Source organism: Podarcis filfolensis (genome assembly GCF_964270895.1).
Source record: "Podarcis filfolensis genome assembly, chromosome: 4".
Lineage (NCBI taxonomy): Eukaryota > Metazoa > Chordata > Lepidosauria > Squamata > Lacertidae > Podarcis > Podarcis filfolensis.
In genome coordinates this window covers 2,824,063-2,842,944 of record NC_139607.1, presented here as the reverse complement: position 1 = coordinate 2,842,944, position 18,882 = coordinate 2,824,063, and positions in this window count along the sequence as shown.

Genomic DNA, 18,882 nt, shown 5'->3' with positions numbered 1-18,882 from the left:
AGAGAATTTAGGGAACTTAGGGAACTTAGCTTTTACTAAGTTCCTTTTTTACTTAGACAAGATCTTTGCTTCTAAAAATCTATATATGTTATGTATGAAATATATTGGCTTAAATGTAATTATGCAAAGGATTTAGAAAGTAATGTTATATTCTTATGTTAGATTCTTATTTCATAAAATCATAGAAGAAGTTGGAATAGACCACGAAGGCCATTGAGTCCAGACCCCTGCCAAGCAGGAAAAACACCATGACCTCCAAAGAAGGAGATCTTTCATTGATAATGTGTGGGAAGGTGAACAAAAAGATCTGTTCAGATAAAATTAGCCACCATCTGTTTTGGAGTGAATAGGGCAATAGGGCAAAAGATGAAATGTTAGTTAAGGCGCCTAGTCTAGGGCAAAAGGTTATCTGGTAATTAAGGTGCCTTGTAGAGGTTAATGGCTGTTTGCCAATTATAAATAGAAGGAAATATAGCTCTTTGTCTCCCATAAAAGGTAATAGGAAATGGGTGTATCTTTTATGATTGGTTCTAGCAAACAGCCAATAGGAATTTCAACCAGGCTGATTGGACAGAGGCAGCCAAAGGAGGAGCAAGGGGGCTGGGCTGAGGGAATATAAGTGCTGGCCATAATGGCAGGAGGCCAGGCCAGAGCTTGGTAACCATATACCACTGTGCCTCACATTTATTTGTCTGACAAATAAATTATTATTTTAATTTCTCTATTGCTGCGTTGAATATTTCATTCCAGCTAAGCGTTAACCACAAGCAGGGTGCTACACTTCTTCTTCTTCTTGCTGGCATTTCATCCATCTTTTCTTTCATTTACAAGCCACTAATTCTTGGCACATGCTACTATTAGTAAGTATCTGGTTTTGAGCTTTACTTATTTGTAGCACTTAAATGATATATTGCACTTCATTTAGCATATAAATGATACACTAATTAGAAAACAGATTTCACAAGGTGGAATACTCCCTTTAAAATGCCTGTTCTTTCTTTCTCTACCATATACAGATCAGGGTATGACTATGAATATGGCTGCTCTGTGTTAGATCTCTACATTCTAGATTAGAATTTGAGGAAACAAAGCAGAGTTTTAGATACATGGTACCTTTAGACACTGGATTCCTCCCCTCTGTTTGCTCTATCTATAGCATCTAGGTTCAGACAGCTTGTTATCAGAAAAGGGAAGAAATCCCATCCTTGAGCTTCAAGCGGGCATCAGGATCACATGAATTTTCTCTCAGCCAAATGTTATAAAATATTTAAGCACAATTGATATCTTTCCCTACAGAATGCCTTCAAACAGGATTTGCCATCTGATCTCACTGAACTTACAACCACTTTCGTTCTCTATCCATGAAAAATATGCATCACTTTACATTATGTGGCTTTGCTTAATTCATTTAGATTTTAATCTCATCTGAATTTGAGGGACTGGAATAGACACAATACTTCAAAAAACCAGGCCAATGTTATATAAGAGAAGAAAATATTCACTATGATGTGAAATGCCACAGACTGCAAAGACTTCCACTTTGTGCTCCCCTGGGCCACGGAGAGATAGCTAAACAAGACAATCTTATAGCATTCACCTAAAATGATTGCCTAGACGTGATCGTTCCTACACTCACTCTCTGGCCATGGGGAGTCCAGGGCTGGATCTACACTGATCTGTAAAAATGCTGTAAAAAATATGTAATATAGCTCTCAATGCAATTTCTCATTGCCGATGGATTGCTGCTCTACACCACCCTCTGATGTCACATTTTTATAATGCATTTTTAATGTTATAACTGACCAGTGTAGATTCTACCCAGGAGGCTCCTTGGGCTCCAGAGAAGCTCTGGTCAATGAAGTAAGCTGACCATGGTGTCCTTCTGGAACTGCTCAGATGGAGGCCACAGATAATGGTGCCTCCATTGCAACCTGTAAGTCCATTTCCAGAAGGTGGTGCTATTAATATTCCTTTACTAATTCACACTCTGTGTCATGGACTGGCTGGATACAGAGGAGTGGGGGGCGGGGGAGGCACCGGCTGGGGAGCCCTCAAGGGAAGAAGGATCAGAGCTGTTTTGATGTCTTGGAATAAAGACTTAACTTCACTGAGTCCTGACACCAGCCCTTCCTCCCCAAGGAGCCCAGGGGACAGTAGCTCAGTTCCATGGTCACTGGGTGACCTTGGGACAGTCAGTGCCTCTCAGCCTTCCCTACCTCACAGGGTTGTTGTGGGGAATAACTAGGGAGAGGGACAACCATGTACATCACTTTGAGCTCTTGGGAGAAAACGTGGGATATTAATGTCGTTATTATTACTACTACTTTTATATAAAGAAAAGGTAGGTAAAAGTCATATCATATAAATCTGAAAAAGTTTGGGGTGTCTCACTAATTTTGACTCTTTACTTTCCATGAAAATCCAACATTTTGCTAAGATTGCTTGAGGGAACATAGAAAAAACTTAGTGATAAAAAGAAAAGAAAATTAGAGGTGCTCAGTTGGCCGATGCACACTGGTCCCTGCCCCAAATACATTCCTGACATGCATTTATGTTCACGCACTTGATATCCCACACTTTGGCCTCATTTGTACATGGTTTACCTTGCTTGATCTCTCAGCACCTTTTTCCTGTACTTGATTGATGGCTGGCACCGGATTTTGTGAACCGACATTTGAATTATTTTTGTTTGTGGGACACTTTGCACCATCATGCTTGCAACAGTCACACTTGCGATAAGCTACTGTTTTCTACAGCAAACACTTCGAGTGCAACCCCTTTCCCTAAAGAGGAAGCATGCGTGTGCCAAGGATCCCTGGGCAATAAAGGCTCTTGTGTGCAGCTGCACTATTGGGACTTGGCTGGGGCTGTTGTTTGCAGCTGTGCCTGAATCCAGGCATAGAGAGTATGGAGGTGGAAGACATGGGAAGCCAGAGCTGGAAATACAGTAAGTGCTGCTCATTATGAAGAACCTTAGAAGGAGCCAGTGGAGGCTTGTCATTAGGGCAAAAGGCTGCAGCACCCTCCCTCTTCCCCCTTCATCCCACCAATTTCTAACAACAGCATACAAGTTGTTGCTATTGTGGTTATGTTATATCTATTTTTACCCCACCCATTTCCCTGAAAGGACTCAGGGCAGTTTACAGTTAAAATAGGTACAACTATTAAACTCTTTTTCTCCCTCCAGTCCATACCTGTCAACTTACAGATTTGAAAATAAGGGACCAGCAGCCAAAATAAGGGACCTGCAGCCTCACCTGTTCCAGGCACTCCAGTCTTCCTGTCCTCCTGCAGTCTGGTCAAACTCATGCTGGTAGCTTCGAGAACACTGTCCAACCAACTTTGTAACCAGAGGTTCAACTGAATAGAATCTGAATCACATGCACCACAAGGCCTATGCAGCCTCAACTTAAGATGGCTCCCTGGCCTGGCTTTGCACTGCAAAGTTTGCAGCAGCACGTGCAACAAAATGGCGTCCAGCATTCAAAAAACCCCTCAGCTTGCATTAACTAGCCACACACAAGGCATGCAAGCTCCACCCCCCCCCAGTCGTTCTTAGACTTCTTATTGGGTGAGCAACACAGCCAAGCAACACAGTTGGAGCCTCCCTCCTCTCTGGCTGGCAGGGAGGGAGGGAGAGGAGCTGCTTCCTTTGAAATTTGAGGGACATCATTTAAGGGACATCCATCAATAAGGGACAGCAGCGGGACATGGTGCTGGAATAAGGGACTGTCCCTTCAAATAAGGGACACTTGACAGCTATGCTCCAGTCTATTAAAACCATATAAATAATTACAATAAAAACAGCACAACATTTAAAAATCAGTTCCCAAAAGCCTGTTGGAACAAAAAAGTATTTATCTGCCAGCAGAAGGACAAGGGGGAGCCAGACTGACTTCTCTAAGGAGGGAGCTCCAGTCTAGAAGCAGCCACCAAGAAGGCCCTCTCCTGCGTTCATGTGGTCATTGGAACTGCTAAGGAACCAGCAATAATCAAGTGGTTACTGCCAATCAACTGATAATTAATGAATTGCCAATTAATTATCAATTGCCCACTGATTATCAAAATATAGAAATCAATAACTGATTGCCAATGGCCAATGAATTAATCATGAATTGCAAATTAATCATAGCAACCTATCAATCAGCAGTTGATTGATAGGGCTATAATTCATCAAATGAGTTAAAATTAAAACTCCCACAGCTAATGAATTAATCGGGAGAGGGGTGTTTATGAAACGATATCAAAATGGATTGTGTAATGAAGTAATAGGGGGTGCCAATCAAATGTGTAATGAATTAATCGGGGTGCTAATCAAATGTGCAATGAGGGTGACAAATAATCAATTGTGTTAAAATTAATTATACAACGGGTTACTGGAATGGAGGATGTACTGATAAAAAAATTGATTAAAATTTTATTGCCCAATAAGGGTGGAACCCCCCCATCACCTGAAAGTGGCCCATTCAACATGTCTGGAAAGGCATATTCTGGCAAGCTGTGCGAAGGCCTGGCTCACAGACACCACAGGCAGCATCATATTTGGGAAATACTGTGGAAAACCACAATGACTGTTTGCTCTGACTCAGCGGTAAAGATTAGGTTTTCCTGGGGAAAGCAGAGGAGCAGTAAATAAATAACCAGCACTCAGACACGGACCAGGGAAGCGTGGACCTGGGCCTCAAAAGTGCAAGGCAAAAGGTAAGTGTGGATGAATGCTTATATTACAGCAAAGGTAAAGTTTAATATAACCATTACTAGCATTAACATTTCATTAATGTAACATTAAGGATTTCAGTACAGAGGAGCAATGTAGCACATAAAAATCTCTGTGTTTGCTACAAACAGTACATTTCCAAGCACAATTCAAAGTACTGGTGCTGACTTTTAAAGCCCTAAACCAGGGGTCAGCAAACTTTTCAGCAGGGGGCCAGTCCACTGTCCCTCAGACCTGGACTATATTTTGAAGGGGGGGGAATGAACAAATTCCTGTGCCCCACAAATAACCCAGAGATGCATTGTAAATAAAAGCACACATTCTACTCTTGTAAAAACATGCTGATTCCGTCCGCGGGCCAGATTGAGAAGGCGATTGGGCCGCATCTGGCCCCTGGGTCTTAGGTTGCCTACCCATGCCCTAAATGGCTTCAGCCCTGTATACCTGAAGGAGCAGCTCCACCCCCACCATTCAGCCCGGACACTGAGGTCCAGCTCCGAGGGCCTTCTGGCGGTTCCCTCATTGTGAGAAGCAAAGCTACAGGGAACCAGGCAGAGGGCCTTCTTGGTAGTGGCGCCCGCCCTGTGGAACGCCCTTCCAGCAGATGTCAAAGCGATAAACAACTACCTGACATTCAGAAGACATCTTAAGGCAGCCCTGTTCAGTGAAGTTTTTAACGTGTGATATTTTACTGTGTTTCTGGTTTCTATGGAAGCCGCCCAGAGTGGCTGGGGAGGCCCAGCCAGATGGGCGGGGTATAAATAATAAATTATTATTATTATTATTATCCCACCGTGAATGGTTCATTTTGAGAGCCATTGTTATCTGTGATTGTTGCTGTCATATTAACATGGAGGAACTGGAAAATGTTCACAATTTTTCCTGGGCAGCCAATTTTCATAAGGACAGTCCACAGGGCAGTACGATTTACAGTGTCGAAGGCCTTAAGTCAATAAATGCCATATACAAGGATTAGTTTTGCCCTCTGCATTTTTATACCTTTGCCCATGCTATCTTCCAATAAAATAATAGTGATAACAATAATAAATAAATAAATTGTTTGTACCCTGCCCATCTGACTGGGTTGCCTCAGCCACTCTGGGCGGCTTCCAACATATATATGTAAAAACATAATAAAGCATTAAACATTAAAAAGCTTGTGTTATAGCCCCAACTCTATTTATTATTTTCATTGCCATTATCCTACACTTTGTCAAAGGGAAACTCCCCACTGGAGTTTCGAACAGATGGAAGCTGTTCAATCTGAGCAGGCTGAAAGCAAAGAGTAAGGTCACTGTAACTTCCTCCATAGAGCTTCAGTATGCTGATCACAGCGTAGTGTGCGCACGCTCAGAGGGTGACCTCCAAACCATCCTAAATATCTTTGCAGAAGCTTACGAAAAGCTTGGCCTATTGCTCAACACCCCAAAAACCAAAGTGCTGCACCAACAAGCAGAAAACAACCCCTCTACAGCACCACAAATCCAACTCAATGGTGTAACGTTGGAAAGCCAATCACTTCTCCTACCTGGGCAGTTATCTTTCCACAAGGGCCAACATTGATGCCGAAATCCAGCATCTCTTGAGCTCTGTGAGTGCAGCTTTCTCCCGATTGAAGTGCAGAGTGTCGGACATTCATAGGGAAACCAAAATGCTTGTTTACAAAGCTATTGTACAGTGGAACCTCGACTTACGTATGGCTCTACTTACGTACGATTCCAGTTACAACCTGCAGTAGGTGCTTTGACTTATGAACTTTCCTTTAGATATGAACAGAGGCCTTGCCAGCAGCCCGGAGCTCGCCTGGCTGGCTGTGGGGCAGTGCTGGGGCCTCCACCACCAGGGAGAAGCCTCCGGTTTGCTGGAGCTCACCCCACTGGCTGCAGAGAAGCGCTGAGCCCTCTGCTGCTGGGGAGAGGGCCCCCATCCTACCCCCGAAGCTGTGGAAGAGGTGCCGCCTGCAAGAGGCACAGCAGGGTGCACTGCAGCCCCAAACCCCACCGAGGAACCAACCTGAGGAAGTCCAGAGAAGAACCTGGCCTGGCAAGAAAAAAAAGCGACCCCGACCAAAGTGAATCAGCTCTTTACTGACCTTTGCCCCACCCCCAGCTTGTAGCCAGGTAAGCCCACTCACCCTCAATGCACGTAAGAAAAAAATATTTTCATCTACAATACTGTCTTATTTATTTTATAGTATAGTACATTGATTGTTGCCTTCATTTTATGGATCTATGGTCCATAAGTCCGTTGTCTTGTTAAGACAATAAAATCCATATTAAATTGCTGTTTTAGGGGGTGTTTTTCAACGTCTAGAACGGATCAATTCACTTTTCCATTACTTTCTATGGAAAAGTGCGCATCTCCTTATGTACGTTTCTAGTTATGACCAGACCTCCTGAACGGATTATGGTTGTAAGTAGAGGCTCCACTGTACTACTAACCTTACTGTATTTCTGTGGAATGTGGACCACTTATAAACGCCATTTCCAACTCCTCGAAAGATTCCATCAAGGGTGTGTCTCAATTTTTTTTACATATCACTTGGGAAGACAGGTGAACTAATGCCAATGTACTAGAAGAAGCAAAGATCACCAGTGTCGAAGCAATGATTCTTCAACATCAACTTCAGTGGACTGGTCATGTTGTTCGGATGCCTGATTATCGTCTTCCAAAGCAACTACTCTATTCTGAACTTAAAACTGGAAAGCATAATGCTGGTGGTCAACAAAAGACGTTCAAAGACTCTCTCAAGGCAAATCTAAAAAAATGTAGTATGAACACCGACAACTGAGAAACACTGGCCTGCATGCGCTCCACTTGGAGAACAGCCTTTACCAAAGTTGTCATGGGTTTTGAAGATGCTCAAACTCAGGACACAAGGGAGAAACAGGCTAAGAGGCAGGCATTCTTGGCAATCCCTCACTGTGATCAACCCCTGCCTGAAAGCCTATGTCCCCACTGTGGAAGGATGTTTGGATCCAGAATTGGCCTCTACTGTCACTTATGGACTCACTGTTAAACCCAGGGGAATTGTGATTGGGATGATATGCTACCAGTTGGTGAAGAAAATTTAAACACCCAATATTTATGGAAAGAGAGTTTTCCTTTTCCATCAGTCTTGCAAAAGTGAGTTCAGTGCTCTTGCCCTTTTGTAGTTTTCCAATAACTGGTGAGTGAAAGAAAAGTTGTTAATTATGTGAAAATTATTGTTTTTAGCTAAATAGTAACGAAGATTCCTTTGAATGAGTGAAAGTTGTTAGTCCTGCCATGAGATGCAATACATTCCTTTTTTTAAAAAGATATTTATTAAATTTTTACAGACAATAGAAAATTACAGAATAAAAAAGAAAAAGAAAAAGAAAAAGAGAAGAAAAATACAAAAATGCCAAGAAAAATACAAAATACATGAAAAAAAACAGAATTAAAAACAAATCAATCTTTTCACATCTTATATTTCAATTACTTGTTTCCTGACCTCCTCACACCTCCCTTTTTTGTATTCCAATTCACATAGTTAATTCAGCAAATCCTTACCCACTTTGTTTGTATCTTAATTATATATCTTAACATATTATTACTTTATATTTCCATCTAATTATCAATCCTTTTTTACATATTCTTTTAACTTTGTTGCTAAAGCCATCTCATTTCAATCCTACATCATTTTAACATTCATTAATTTTACAATGTTTCTGCAAATAGTCTTTAAATTTCTTCCAATCTTCTTCCACCAACTCTTCTCCCTGGTCTTGGATTCTGCCAGTCATTTCCGCCAATTCCATATAGTCTATCACTTTCATCTGCCATTCTTCCAAGGTGGGTAGATCTTGTGTCTTCCAATACTTTGCGATAAGTATTCTTGCTGCTGTTGTTGCATACATAAAGAAAGTTCTGTCCTTCTTTGGCACCAATTACAACTACAAGAAAGAAGATTCCACCTAAACATTAGGAAGAACTTCCTGACAGTAAGAGCTGTTCGACAGTGGAATTTGCTGCCAAGGAGTGTGGTGGAGTCTCCTTCTTTGGAGGTCTTTAAGCAGAGGCTTGACAACCATATGTCAGGAGTGCTCTGATGGTGTTTCCTGCTTGGCAGGGGGTTGGACTCGATGGCCCTTGTGGTCTCTTCCAACTCTATGATTCTATGATTCTATGATTCTAATTGGCCGACCATGCCCAGGAGAAAGGCGTCTGGTTTCTTCAGGAAAGTATATTTAAATACGAATTTGCTATTGAAAAAGGGACACGACAGGGGTGCCCAATATCCCCATTACTATTTATATCTGTCTTGGAGGTTTTACTAAACATGATCAGGGGGGATCAGCTGGTTAAAGGGATTCAGGTCGGAGCTAAACAATACAAATTGAGAGCGTTTGCAGATGATCTAGTATTAACTTTACAAGAGCCAGACACTAGTACAAAAAGAGTTTTAGAGTTAATACAAGTATTTGGTCAAGTAGCAGGTTTTAAGTTGAATAAACAGAAAACGAAAGTACTGGATAAAAATCTAACAGCTGCTGAAAGAGAGAAGTTTCATAGTGAAACTGGTTTAATGGTAGCAAAGAAAGTGAAATACCTGGGGATTAATTTGACATCTAAGAATGTGAACTTATTTAAAGACAATTATGAGAAATGTTGGACAGAAGTTAAGAAAGATTTAGAAATATGGTCAAATTTGAGACTTTCCTTGTTAGGCCGAATTGCTGTTATTAAGATGAATGTTTTGCCGAGAATGTTGTTTTTGTTTCAAACATTGCAGATTGTGGATAAAATGGATTGTTTCAAGAGGTGGCAGAAAGACATATCTAGATTTGTCTGGCAGGGCAAAAAGCCCAGAATAAAATTTAAAATATTAACTGATGCAAAAGAAAAAGGGGGGTTTGCCCTGCCGGACTTAAAATTGTATTATGAATCAGCGGCTTTTTGCTGGCTGAAAAACTGGCTGCTTCTTGAAAACACAGACATTTTGGATCTGGAAGGGTTCAATAATAGGTTTGGCTGGCATGCATATATATGGTATGACAAGGTTAAAATTCATCAAGGTTTCAAAAACCATATTGTTAGGAAAGCACTATATAATGTCTGGATTCGGTATAAAGATTTGTTGGAAAACAAAACCCCTAGGTGGTTGTCACCAATGGAAGCTAAAGAAGTGAAAAAACTTAATATGGAATCTAAATGGCCAAAATACTGGGAAATTATAGAACAAGAGGAGGGAAAAGTGAAATTGCAGAGTTATGAGAAATTGAAGTCTAAAGTAAGAGACTGGCTTCATTATTACCAGATAAATGAAGTTTTCAAACAGGACAGGAAAATTGGCTTCCAGGTGGAGAGATCAAAACTAGAAACAGAATTGTTGGAACCCAATACTAAGAATTTGTCAAGAATGTATAACTTGCTGTTGAAATGGAATACACAGGATGAGATGGTTAAATCAGCTATGATTAAATGGGCACAAGACATTGGTCATGACATTATGTTTGCTGACTGGGAACAGTTATGGACCACCAGTATAAAGTTTACGGCATGTAATGCCTTAAGAGAGAACATTATGAAAATGATGTATAGGTGGTACATGACCCCAGTCAAGCTTGCAAAAATCTATCATACGCCCAATAATAAATGCTGGAAATGTAATGAAACTGAAGGTACTTTCTACCACCTTTGGTGGACGTGCCCAAGGATCAAGGTCTTCTGGGAAATGATCTATAATGAAATTAAGAAGGTACTTAAGTGTACCTTTCATAAGAAACCAGAGGCCTTTCTCCTGGGCATGGTGGGCCAATTGGTGTCAAGGAAAGATAGGACGTTCTTTATGTACGCTACAACAGCAGCAAGAGTTCTTTTAGCAAAGTATTGGAAGACACAAGAACTACCCAAGCTGGAAGAGTGGCAGACGAAGGTGATAGACTATATGGGACTGGCTGAGATGACTGGCAGAATCCGTGACCAAGGGAAAGAGACGGTGGAAGAAGATGGGAAGAAATTTAAAGTTTATCTTAAGAACTGTTGTAAAATTAATGAGTGCTAAAATGTCATGGGTAATGTAAAACAGAATTGCAGTGACAAATAACTGGGTAAGAGAAAAAGGATTAAAGAAAGTGACTTATAAGTACTTGAAATTAGGGGTTGCTGGAAAAGCTTAAAACAGGGATGCAGAAAAGGGAGGTATGGGGAAGTCGTTGAAACAAGGTTTAAGAAAAAGAGGTTATGAAATTATACGTGTTTATATGTTTGTTTGTTTATGTGTTGTTAGTTGTATTGTGTCTTAATATATGTTGGAAAATCAATAAAAATTTATTTTTTTTTAAAAAAAGTATATTTAAATACCTTTTTCATTTCATTATAGATCATTTCCCAGAAAGCCTTAATCTTTGGGCACGTCCACCAAAGGTGAAAGAATGTACCTTCGTTTTCTTTACACTTCCAACACTTATTATCGGGCAAATGGTATATTTTAGCAAGCTTGACTGGTGTCATGTACCACCTGTATATCATTTTCATAATATTCTCTCTTAAGGCATTACATGCCGTGAATTTCATACCTGTGGTCCACAACTGTTCCCAGTCAGCAAACATTATGTTATGTCCAACATCTTGTGCCCATTTTATCATAGCAGATTTAACCGTTTCATCCTGAGTATTCCATTTCAACAACAAGTTATACATTCTTGATAATGTCTTAGTTTTGGGATCTAACAGTTCTGTTTCCAATTTTGATTTTTCCACCTGGAAGCCAATTTTTTTGTCCAAGTTATAAACCTCCCTTATTTGATAATAATGAAGCCAATCTCGCACTTTATCTTTTAGTTTCTCAAAACTCTGCAGTTTCAGTTTGTCACCCTCCAAAATCTCCCAATATTTTGGCCATTTGGCCTCCATATTGAGCTTTTTCTGAGCCTTCGCTTCCATCGGTAATAACCACCTTGGGGTTTTATTTTCAAGTAAGTCTTTATATCTTGTCCAGACACTGAACAGTGCTCTTCTGACAATTTGGTTTTTAAATGCTTTATGTGCTTTAACCTTGTCATACCACAAATATGCATGCCACCCAAAAACATTGTTAAAACCTTCTAAATCCAAAATGTCTGTGTTCTCAAGAAGCAGCCATTCTTTCAACCAGCAAAATGCTGCTGATTCATAGTAAAGTTTAAGGTCTGGCAGGGCAAATCCACCTCTGTCCTTTGCATCAGTTAATATTTTAAATTTTATTCTGGGCTTCTTGCCCTGCCAGACAAATCTAGAAATATCTCTCTGCCACTTCTTGAAACAATCCATTTTGTCCAAAATTTGCAATGATTGAAATAAAAATAACATTCTTGGCAATACATTCATCTTTATAACAGCAATTCGACCAAACAAGGAAAGCTTCAGATTTGACCATATTTCAAGATCTGAGATGCAATACATTCCCATGCATATTGATGACCATCTATTTTTCACACCATTTATTTGCACTTGAACAAAAGATTTAACCTTACCAAGAAGTCATATGACAAAATACTTATGCAAAGTTCTTTTTAAAAATTGTACAAAAATAATAGGCAGTCTTATTAAGCAGGTGCTGTCAAAGTTTCTATGACCTTTGTTTTCTAACAAAGCAAAATCCACAGTGAAATTATATGACTGGAATAGAAAGGTTGCAATTAAAATCTAGTATCATTTTGTATTAGAAGGAAAACAACAATTTCATTCCTATAGAATTTTACATTTTATACAATTAAAATGAATGTGGATAGGGCAATTAAAGATTTTTTTAATCAGTCTTTTGAGTAGGTTGAAATTAGTTTGTAAATTCTTTGTGAATGGCAAGGACAGGTAAGGGGTTGATAAAGGCATTTGTATGCCAAGCAGAAAGGCACCCAGGTCCTGTTCCATGCCTATTCTGTGCCAACACACTCTAAATTCCATGTCAAGTCAACCCAAACTACTTCCAAGGAAAAATGAAAGAGTGCTCAGAAAGAGGATGCAAAGACAATTTGCTCAGTTGCCATGCTCCCAGCAAAACATGGCTTTTTCCCTGTTGCAGAAGCCAATCACTAGCATAGAGTCACCCAGTGCAGAATGAGACTTGAGAGAGATCCTTCCATAGCCCTGTTTATGCAGCCACAGACACTGACACTGAGTGCCTGCTGGGGCAATGGGGGGGGGGGGTGTGCAGCAACAGGTTCCGTCTCAATAAACCCAAACGTTTACAAACCATGGCCGCATCTGCACTATACATTTTAAGCAGCATCATATCACTTTAAAGAGCCATGACTTCTTCCTAAGAATAGTGGGAGCTAAGGGTGCTGAGAGCTTTTAGGAGGACTCTATTCCCCTCACCCAGCTACAATTTCCAGAGTTCCAGCTGAAGAGGCAGTGCTTTTCTTCTAGAAAAAAGGTGCCAGTACTTTAATTTTGTTTTCCTTCTGCTCAGGGCTTTTTTTCCTGAAGGAACTCAATTATGGCACCTCTCAGATGGGCCCCATTGCTATTATAAGAGTTCCGGCACCTACCGTATTTTTCTAGAAAAACAGCACTGCTTCTGCTCTCTGGCTAAAGATATCAGATTTTTTCTCATTTAATTTTTTCATAATCCTCTTGTGCTTACTGTTCTCACTGTAACTTTTTCTGTAACCCTCCTTCTCCTTCTTCTCCATTCCCCTCTTCAGTGTTTTGTGCACTGTATTTCTTTGCAAAACAAACTCAATTTGTCTGCCAATTTCTCATCTGTCCTTTTGCAACTCTTTGTCATGATCCAACAATCATTTCCTCTTTTTAAATGTCCTTTCTTCTGCTTCTCTTGGTGATCTTTTATTATCTCTTCCTTCATCACTTTTTCAGTTGAGACATTAGCTACGGAATATAAAGCTTCTTTTTCTTAGCATCGTCGTCGCCATCATTATTACACTACTTGTACTACGATTTCACCACCACTTTTGGATTTTTAGGGCACAGTATTTTCCCCCTTAATGTCTTAATTGTGTTGAAGGATCACCTTCAGTGGAGAAGAAAGATGTTTGAGGAATGGTCACCATCCAACTCCCTCAACTGCCACCAAAGGGACTTCTGGGTACCCATCTTGCTGTGACGGAAGTGAGAAGCAGTAATAGCTTTTTCTAAACAAGCAAAGAAGTTGTCTTTTTCTACTGTAAATCCTTCTTCCACCCCCTTCACTGATGCTTCTTGTTGCACTAATCTTATGTGAGGTCCCTTGAAAAGTGGTATATAAACACTGTAAATAAATAATCCATTTTTATCCTTTTCAAACTGGTTTTTGATGTTAATGTGGGAGGAAAAATAGAATCCATGGGACTCACGTGTTTGGGATAAATAACCAAAGAATTGGCTGGGTGCCTGGATTCAGAGGGCAGGGCTAAACTCTCCTGCAGGAGAGGGCCCCTGGGAGCAGAGTTTAAATTTGCAGAATTCAAGCAGCAGTCTAACATGGGAATATAAGCTGTTAAATGCTTTTCGTATCCTGTTTAGTTGTATTTGGCACTCCTCTCTTTCTGCCTCTCTTGCAATGAACAGAATGCACACAGGTAACTAAGTTTAAGATGTTCTACTTGCATGGTGCCAAAGAAGGATAGAACTTTCTTTATGTACGCAACAACAGCAGCAAGAATACTTATAGCAAAGCACTGGAAGACACAAGATCTACCCACTCTGGAAGAATGGCAGATGAAGTTGATTGACTGTATGGGACTGGCAGAAATGACCGGCAGAATCCGCGACCAGGGAGAAGAGTCGGCAGAAGAAGTCTGGAAGAAATTTAAGGACTATTTACAGAAATATTGCAAAATTAATGAACTTTGAAAGATGCTGGATTGAATTTATGTGGTTTCTAGCTGCTATGATAAAAAGAAATGGGATAAATATTGTTTAAGTTATAATTTTTTTAAAAAAAAGTTGATTGGAAAATAAGGTGTTAGTTAAAAGGAATGTTAAGAGATTAGGATTTGCTGGAAAATCAATTTGAACTAGAAAACAAGAAGGGGAGGTATGAGGAAGTCAAAGAAACATGTTATTGAAAATTGATATGAAACTGATTTGTTTTTAATATTTTTCTTTTTCTTTTTCTTTTTTGTTTGTATAAAATTGAAAAATCGAATAAATATTTATAAAAATAAATAAATAAGATGTTCTACTTGCAAAATGATCAAAAGGTCAGATTCGTGCATTTATCCAAGCAGCAGCAAGGAGAATCAGGCAGAATACGCTTGGATAGAAAATACAGAAAGGTCGCTTCAACCCCATGCTCTAAGCTTGGCGCTCACTTAGGCATGTCTTTCTTGGTCAGTCACATGACACAGGAAGAGAAGGCTTCACTTCCTCTCTCATTAGAGAAAAGGGGCATGACCTGAGTCTAGGAACACAGCTCTATGATATTTACCCCTTCATGCACTAGCTAGCATTCCTGCATAGAGATGTTTAACTGCAATATCCCACAGTTAAGATACTACAGAGTCAGGTCAAGGCTCTCACAAAGCCATGTGCCCCTCCATGCTTCTGTCCTTTTATGTTTTGTACAGCTCTATGTTCTCCCATATATCTAGGTTTCTCAATGCTTTGCAAGAAGTTAGACTGTTCAAAATGTTGCCTATAGAGCATGGAAGAGCTCTGAATTTTTTATTTTGCTTCACTGAAGTACAACAACAGGGATCTATTACTATCCAAAAGAAGTCAAAAGCTTCATTAGTATTATTTTTAAAAGAAACATATGTTGCTTTCCTTTTAAAAAAGCCAAACCAAAGCCAGAGATTGACAGCCTTGTGTAGTAAGGCAGATCAGAGGACTCAGACAAATACTGGAAACTAAGACTGGTGTCCCCTTCATGGAGCACTGCCTTGCTGTGGCGAAGGGGCTTGAAGAACTCAGAGAAGCTATGAACTATGCCGAGCAGGGCACCCAAGATGAACAGGTCATAGTGGAGAGTTTTGACCAAACGTGATCCACCTGGAGGAGGAACCGGTAAGCCACTCCAGTATCCCTGCCAAGAAAACTCCATGGACAAAGACAACAGGCATATAAAAGTTATGACGCTGGAAGATGAGCCCCTCAGGTCGGAAGGTGTCCAACATGCTACTGGGGAAGAGCGGAGGACAAGTACAAGTAGATCCAGAGCTGATGAAGCGGCTGGGCCAAAGCCGAAAGGACGCTCAGTTGCGGATATGCATGGAAGTGAAAGGAAAGTCCAATGCTGTAAAGAAAAATATTGTATAGGAACCTGGAATGTAAGAACCATGAACCTGGGTAAGTTGGATGTGGTCAAAAATGAGATGGCAAGAATAAATATTGACATCCTGGACATCAGTGAACTAAAATGGACGGGAATGGGCGAATTCAGTTCAGATGACTATCATATCTACTACTGTGGGCAAGAAAACCGTAAAAGAAATGGAGTGGCCCTCATAGTCAACAAAAGAGTGGCGATAGCTGTACTGGGATGCAATCTCAAAAATGATAGAATGATCTCGATACGAATCCAAGGCAGACCTTTTAACATCACAGTAATCCAAGTTTATGCACCAACTACTGGTGCTGAAGAAACTGAAACTGACCAATTCTATGAAGACTTACAAGACCTTATAGAAGTGACACCAAAGAAGGATGTTCTTCTCATTATAGGGGATTGGAATGCTAAAGTAGGGAATCAAAAGGAACAACTGGCAAGTTTGGCCTTGGAGATCAAAACGAAGCAGGGCAAAGGCTAATAGAGTTCTGTCAAGAGAACAAGCTGGTCATCACAAGCACGCTTTTCCAACAACACAAGAGATGACTCTACATATGGACATCACCAGATGGGCAACATTGAAATCATATTGATTATATTCTCTGCAGCCAAAGATGGAGAAGCTCTATACAGTCAGCAAAAACAAGACCTGGAGCTGACTGTGGCTCAGATCATCAGCTTCTTATAGCAAAATTCAAGCTTAAACTGAAGAAAGTAGGAAAAACCACTGGGCCAGTAAGATACAATCTAAACCAAATCCCTTATGAATACACAGTGGAAGTGAGGAACAGGTTTAAGGATTTAGATTTGCTAGACAGAGTGCCTGAAGAACTATGGGTGGAGGCTCGCAACATTATACAGGAGGCAGCAACTAAAACCATCCCAATGAAAAAGAAATGCAAGAAAGCAAAGTGGCTGTCCAACGAGGCCTTACAAATAGCGGGGGAGAGAAGGCAGGCAAAATGCGAGGGAGATAGTGAAGATAGAGGAAATTGAATGCAGATTTCCAAAGAATAGCAAGGAGAGACAAGAAGGCCTTCTTAAACGAGTAATGCAAAGAAATAGAGGAAAACAACAGAATAGGGAAGAACCAGAGATCTGTTCAAGAAAATCGGAAATATGAAAAGAACATTTCGGACAAAGATTACCATAATAAAGGACAAAAACAGAAGCAGAAGACATCAAGAAGAGGTGGCAAGAATACACAGAGGAATTATACCAGAAAGATATGGATGTCTCGTACACCCCAGGTAGTGTGGCTGCTGATCTTGAGCCAGACATCCTGGAGAGTGAAGTCAAATGGGCCTTAGAAAGCACTGCAAATAACAAGGCCAGTGGAAGTGATGGTATTCCAGCTGAACTATTTAAAATTTTAAAAGATGATGCTGTTAAGGTGCTACACTCGATATGCCAGCAAGTTTGAAAAACTCAGCAGTGGCCAGAGGATTGGAGAAGATCAGCCTACATCCCAATCCCAAAGAAAGGCAGTGCCAAAGAATGCTCCAACTACTGCACAATTGCACTCATTTCACACGCTAGCAAGGTTATGCTTAAAATTCTACAAGGCAGGCTTAAGCAGTATGTGGACCAAGAACTCCCAGAAGTGCAAGCTGGATTTAGAAGAGGCAGAGGAACCAGAGACCAAATTGCAAACATGTGCTGGATTATGGAGAAAGCTAGAGAGTTCCAGAAAGACATCTACTTCTGCTTCATTGACTATGCAAAAGCCTTTGACTGTGTCGACCACAGCAAACTATGGCAAGTTCTTAAAGAAATGGGAGTGCCTGATCACCTCATCTGTCTCCTGAGAAATCTCTGTGTGGGACAAGAAGCTACAGTTAGAACTGGAAATGGAACAATTGATTGGTTCAAAATTGGGAAAGGAGTACGGCAAGGCTGTATATTGTCTTATTTAACTTATATGCAGAATTCATCATGCGAAAGGCTGGGCTGGATGAATCCCAAGCCGGAATTAAGATTGCCGGAAGAAATATCAACAACCTCAGATATGCAGATGACACAACCTTGATGGCAGAAAGTGAGGAGGAATTAAAGAACCTTTTATTGAGGGTGAAAGAGGAGAGCGCAAAATATGGTCTGAAGCTCAACATCAAAAAAACGAAGATCATGGCCACTGGGCCCATCTCCTCTTGGCCAATAGAAGGGGAAGAAATGGAGGCAGTAAGAGATTTTACCTTCTTGGGCTCCATGATCACTGCAGATGGTGACAGCAGTCACGAAATTAAAAGACGCCTGCTCCTTGGGAGAAAGGCGATGGCAAACCTAGACAGCATAATAAAAAGCAGAGACATCACCTTGCCAACAAAGGTCCGTATAGTTAAAGCCATGGTTTTCCCAGTAGTAATGTATGGAAGTGAGAGCTGGACCATAAAGAAGGCTGATCGCCAAAGAATTGATGCTTTTGAATTATGGTGCTGGAGGAGACTCTTGAGAGTCCCATGGACTGCAAGAAGATCAAACTTGGAAATTGGAATCAATTTCAATCCGTTACCCCCGAGGATGTGGACAGGCTGCTTGGACGCGTGAAACCAACCACCTGTCTCCTTGATCCTTGCCCATCCTGGCTAATAAAAGCAAGCCGGGAAGGGCTGGGCGATGGGCTCTGCGGGGTGGTGAATGCTTCCCTCTGTGAGGGAACATTCCCAGATCCGCTGAAAGAGGCGGTCATTAAACCGCTTCTTAAAAAACCATCTTTAGACCCGGCCAGTATGGCCAACTATCGCCCAGTCTCAAATCTTCCATTCTTGGGCAAGGTGATTGAGCGCGTGGTTGCTGAACAACTCCAGGCACGCCTGGAGGATGCGGACCATTTGGATCCCTTCCAATCAGGATTCAGGCCTCATCATGGGACTGAAACTGCCTTGGTCGCGCTGGTTGATGATCTCCGGCGAGCTAGGGACAAAGGTGAGAGTTGTTTCCTAGTTCTGCT